The sequence below is a fragment of the Cystoisospora suis genome (assembly GCF_002600585.1).
Source record: "Cystoisospora suis strain Wien I chromosome Unknown contig_308, whole genome shotgun sequence".
Taxonomy (NCBI): domain Eukaryota; phylum Apicomplexa; class Conoidasida; order Eucoccidiorida; family Sarcocystidae; genus Cystoisospora; species Cystoisospora suis.
Window position 1 is genome coordinate 28,741 of NW_027153109.1, and position 5,569 is coordinate 34,309.

General features: G+C 54.0%; 1 protein-coding gene across 1 annotated transcript in view; it reads right to left on the minus strand.

The window, feature by feature from the left end:
- Positions 1 to 2,921: 2,921 nt before the first annotated feature.
- Positions 2,922 to 5,569, minus strand: part of CSUI_000800 (uncharacterized protein) — a 12,088-nt gene continuing 9,440 nt past the window's right edge. The window contains exon 6 of the mRNA XM_068061007.1: positions 2,922 to 5,569. This exon is cut by the window's right edge and continues 1,204 nt beyond it. The gene's annotated coding sequence lies outside the window, so the exon portion shown is untranslated.

Sequence of the window (5,569 nt, forward strand, 5' to 3'; positions counted from 1 at the left end):
CTAGTCGGCACTTTCTCTATTCTTCAGTATTCTTTATTTGTGTAGGAGATATGATAATCTTCTTCTTCTGTTCAAAGAACTTCACAACGCGTAGTTTGCCAGATGGTGTCTTTTGGCGGACACTTCTTTCTTGCTGTCTGAGCGGTGAGAGGTTCTTCTGATCCACTGACATAATTGTTGTTGTCTTAGGGCTCAACTAAGAGCTATCCCTTACATCTTTTTTTTTCCTTTCTTGTGTTCCCGCCGAGAAGACTTGTTCTCTTTTTCGTAGCGGGCGCTCGCGATCTCCCTCTCTCTCCCCTCCTCTGGGAGGGGCCCGATTTCGCCGCTGTTTCCTATTTGCCCGATGACGTCATCCCATCTCGGACGGTCTCTATGTATGTAGCATAGGTGCCCTCCAAGAAAGACCGACGAGTTTTGTTTTATGCATGCGGTTCGGGGAATCGGACTAGAGAGATAGGAGGGGTGAGATCTTGTTTGTCGTGCGCTGCTAGGCCTTACTCAGGACGCAGCCTGATTCTGTCCCAGTGTTCCCGCCTCTATGGTTGATATGAACTAGTGAGGTAGGGAGGGCTTTTTTTTCTGCAGTCTGGTCGAGCGCTGTTGGAGCTCCACTGACACATCTGAAGCAGGGTGGGGAAAGCACCGACAGATATATGAAAAAGGGAATCAGGAAAGTCAAGTTATCTTTTATGCTTTTCGAGTTGGACATTTTTCGTCTTGGAATATTTTTCATCTTTCCGCGACGGCTACCAACGCCTTGTCTGTCGTCTTCGCAATGAAACACGGGAGAGAGTGTTGTTTCGGCGCAGGGTAGTGTCTGAGCTGCTCTTTCCTGAGCCTGCCCGTGTTGTCGACGAGTAGATGCCTACTTTTAGTTCTAAAACAAATATTCGCAGATAGTTGAGTGATTTCTGCTGGTGCTTTCACGCTCTTCCAGATTGGGAGAAGGGGGGGGGGTGGTGCGAAGAGGGATTCGGCAAAACAAATGATGTGAGTCCAGCCCATAGAAGCGGCGTGATATTGAAATAGGCACCTTCGTCGCACCCCTTCCCCTGGCTATCCGAAAATCAGTACATCGGGCTATCTAGACGAGTGACGAGAGCCGTGCTGAAAATAGTTCGGTTGTCCCCGGTGTGGCCGTGTGCGTTGGAGAAAGACCCTCTCGCGTCGCGAGGGCCCTACTCTCTGGTGAACAATTCCAGGTGCAGAGACTCGTGGGAATGTCAGGTAGAGAAGACGAGTGCCAAAATGCATCTGCAGCGCGATTTCGACAGCACCTACCTGCGAGATCGGTTCTGCAAGACCACTGTTTCCCGAATCGTCCGTCTTACTGTTGAATATAAATTTCTAGGGAGAGGTGCAAGCTGTATTCAGCGGCTTCCTGGCCTAACGGAAGTCCACGGTAGAAGCCTGAGTGTACTACGCAGTTTTTCTTTGAATCTAAAGTACCAGCTGAGCTCGTCAGGCTCAGCAAGGCACGCGTTACAGTCCTGTTTCAGTTTCCACGGATTTCGCTAGGCGCCGGAGGAGCAGGACGGCTCATGGGGTTCCCTTTGAACTCCGTGCTGAGGAGGGACACTCGGCCAGGACGTAAACAGGAAGACGATATCACGCGCTCAAGTACCACGTACTGCGGAAACGAATGCCGAAACAAAGATGCCCTGACTAAAAAGTCGTGAGGAACGGAAGTCTTCGGACAACCCATCAGTGACAGGGCCCCGTGGAGAAGTGTGCGGTCCACAGCGGAGACCGGGTGTGACATAGACCTCGGTGAATTCGGTCGGCGGCGGCCGTTGCGAAAACAGCCTGTCGGGGGTCGAGGCCAAGTTGCTCGTCTGCGGTCGGTGCAGGCGTCTCAAGAGCCCACTGCTGCAGTGGTGGCCCCGCATCACTCCTCTTAATCACGCCAGAGACACGAGCTCCAGCAGGAAACCTCACGGTACGGCACTCGGGGTTCTGTTGGTGGGCACCAGGGGGTCCCTAGGGTCACACCCAGCTTTTGGAGTTGCGTTTCGTAGAGGAAAAAACCGCTTCAGCGGTCCGCATAGTACGTGAAGATCTTGAGCACCCTGGAAAAATCGCGTCCTAGCCGTCCTGCTACCGATACAGAAAGGAGCCTCGTCAGCCAACGCGTGCAAACTCTCCGACGTCTCGTTGGAGGCCACGAAAACCTCTGCTTGCTGTCCTGGCACACGACGTGTGTATCACGTCACGGGGAGACGGGTTTGTCCGCGGCAACCCCTGCCACTACTGTGGATCGAGGCTTTCGGTCGAGTCACCCGGAGGTTTGTTAAGCGTGCTTCACTGAATTTGTTCTCCTGCTTGGACAGCGCGCGTTTTCGAGGCGCCGCAAATAAGTGTCTGGTGGATGGTAATTTATGCTGAAGACCCGCTGGCGCTGCACGGAGAGGGACTTAGCGGTTTACTCGCTCCTGCAGGAACGATCCTGCCGCACTTACGTCTCTATAACTTCATGACGACACGGTTGTGTTCGCGGGAACCCCTCCCACTACTTTGGACGATTCTCGTCTCGGTCGAGTCACCCGGAGGTCGCTAGACTGCCCAGGGAGTACGAAGGCCTGCGGCACAGTTTCCTTGAAGATTTGTATAGCAAAAACTAAAAGCCCATCAGTCTCTTCTTTTCGGTTCTGTTGTTGCAGCCGCCTCGGCGACGCTCCCGTCGCCTCAGAATTATAGTTTTTTTGACGCTTTGCACGCAAGCGTTCTCGATAACCTGATTAGACGCAGGTCTCGTATCAACTGCATGAATGCGCACGCACGCCCCGTAAGCGGCGCTAGGACATTCAAGTGGAGCGCCGGTACCGGGATTGCTAGAACAGTTCGAATGCGATTAGCTATTCCCTTACCACAAGGGAGTACGACGTGTAAAAGGAGAAATTGTAAAAAGGCTACCAGACACGCCGAACTGTTCTGGGAAGGGAAGCACGATGCTATAATCGTGGATGTGGGAGACGGCTGTCCAAACACCACGTGCCTCTGACCGTCTCTGTACGATTTCTGAGGTTTTTCGCTGGGGAGATCTCGAAGCCTCGCGAAGCGAGCCTCTTACCATTGGTTGTTTGCGCCAAGTTTTGTTCTTCGCATGTGGCGTTGTTGTCCAGGGTGGAAGAACGCTCCGATCGCAGCAAGCGATGGACGTCCCCCAGAGACGGGGGCTTCGAGATTACGTAAGAGACGTCCGATGTCTTCTTCAAGCGTTCGACGACAGAGCTTGTGGTTTGGGCAACGGCGAAGTAGAGCGCGGGTGAGGCGGAATGCAGAACGCCGCTGTCAAAAACGGGACGAAGGCCGCGTGGCAGGCGAGAGCAAAGTAGTTGATTAGGACGCGCCGGAGAATCTCTAGATGTCATTCCTCGAGACCGTACAGTCAGGTTCAGATACACGTGGTCCAAGGCAGCGCGCTCGATACTTTATTCCCCCTTCAAGAGGATTTCTGGCTTGCTGCCAGCACCCTCCCACCAAGTCTTCAACTGGAGGGAAGCTACGTAGGCTTGCATTGTCGCGGACGCCCGTCTGGCTTTCAAACAAGCGTATCATGGGAGCACTTCTGCCCTTGTGCCGTTCTTTCAGTTGCTCCTTCGTAAAAAAAAATACTTTTGGCTTACGCGCCCCGCTTTCAGGAGTCAATCTGTCGAACTTCTGGTACCCCGACTAGCGTCGCCAAAGCGAAGGAAGTACCACGAGACTGGCAGAGCGTCAGAGTGTGTCCCAGGGTCAGTCTCACGAGCGGGCGGCCCGATTATTTTTGGCTAACTCGCCCCGCATTCAGAAGGATCCTGTTTGCTGAACTTCTGGTATCTCGGCTAGCGTTGAAAAAGCGAAGGAAGCACGAAGAAACCGGCAGAACTTCTTAGTGACTCCCGGTGTCGGTCTCGCAAAATTTTGGACAGCGGACTCAGAAACTGCGCCGTCTCCGTGCATTCACCACTATACGATACCTTCGCTCTTCTTGCAGATGGCGACTTCTACCTCGGAGGGCAGCCACTCGGATATCCATGCGGCCCTCTCCAATGCTGGAAGCCGTAAAGCAGTCTTGCCCCCCTCGCCTCTTTCAGTGCCGCATCCTCACCTGGAGCGGCACCAGGTAGCGTCAGCACCCGTGATTTTCAGTGAGTGTGGTGGCAACTTCAGGTCCTCCTAGCATCACGTGTTCACTGCTCCACATGCAACAGCTCGGCCGCCGAGCTACTGAACAAGAGTCGTGTGCGTCAGGACAAAGCTTTCTCATAACTCGCTCGTTACAACAAAACAAACCGAAAGAAGTGGGTGGTGTGAGTGGCCGCGACGAATCTTGCTCTCGTTCAACACACCTGTCTGTGATGGAATGACACACACGAGCCCATACCCCTGTCTCGAAAGTCAACATCGCACGCACACACGCACACGGAAAATTAGCGCGGAGACACCACTTCGGAAATTGCACGTAGTTCGTGTTTATGTCGCACTAGAAGTCCACTCAACGAGGATCCACACCTCGGAAACGGCCGCGCCATCACTTGGCGGTTCTTCATCGCTTATTCCATTACGGCACTGAATACCCCCAGTCGAAGCGAATGTACACACATATACAGGAACAGCCAAGAAACTCCACCTCGCACGTGGACACCTCGAATGTGGCTTGTCCGTCGCTTCGGTGTTAGTGGCTCCTGAGGTATCATACACACTTTATGCTAACAGTAAACACCGAACCGACAATAAGAGCTCCGCAAGCGAAGCGCTACCGTTCCAACAGCAGGGCTCAGCGGGAGTTCCCAGCTCGTCCACCAGTCAGCAGTGATCTGTTCCAGCCCACCTGCGGTTGGTGTTCGCGGTCACGCGGACCGGGCTTGAACGCGGCTAGTCCAACTTCTGCTCCGGCCTAGATAAAAACCGGGAGCCCGCGGCCTAGTGAACTTCACACTCACATTAACAGTAACTGACAGGCTCCCCTGGGACGACCCTCACTCTGTGGCATGACACGGAGGCTACGATCAGGGATGAATCCGTACGGGAGCGAAGCCACCATCAGAAAGATACTTCCTCACTGGGAGTAGGTCACAGCTTTTCGAACCCAGTACCACTCGGCCGCCCGGCATCAAAAATATGTCGGCCACTATTGAAGCACTCTGTCACGAACCCCTCCCCGGTTTTTCCACCACCCCTGCCCAGAGTAGCTGCCGCTCCAAGCTTGTGGGAGAAAATGCCTCAGTGCTCTAGAGTTAACTGGCACACTACCGCCCTCGGACAGTTCTTCTCTTCGTTTCAATCTGCTCTCTCTCGACGGAGTGGTCGGACTTGACCCGGTCCGTTTCGGCTTCCTACCTGAAATAAATCAAGTAACGCGCGCACCTCAGCTCCTTCAACTTCGGGGGGGGTCCGGCCCGGCGTTCTTGTTTCACTCAGCTGTCACTTCAGTGCGCTGAGTGAGCCCAGAACAAGATACTCCTGAGCACGTGCCAATTCAAGACCGATAACCGGCTGAGCGCTCGCGAGTGTTGCTGTAATGCATCGTCCCCCGCATATCTGAACTCCAGCCCCTCCCGCTTCCTCTCGTCTCCGGCCGCAA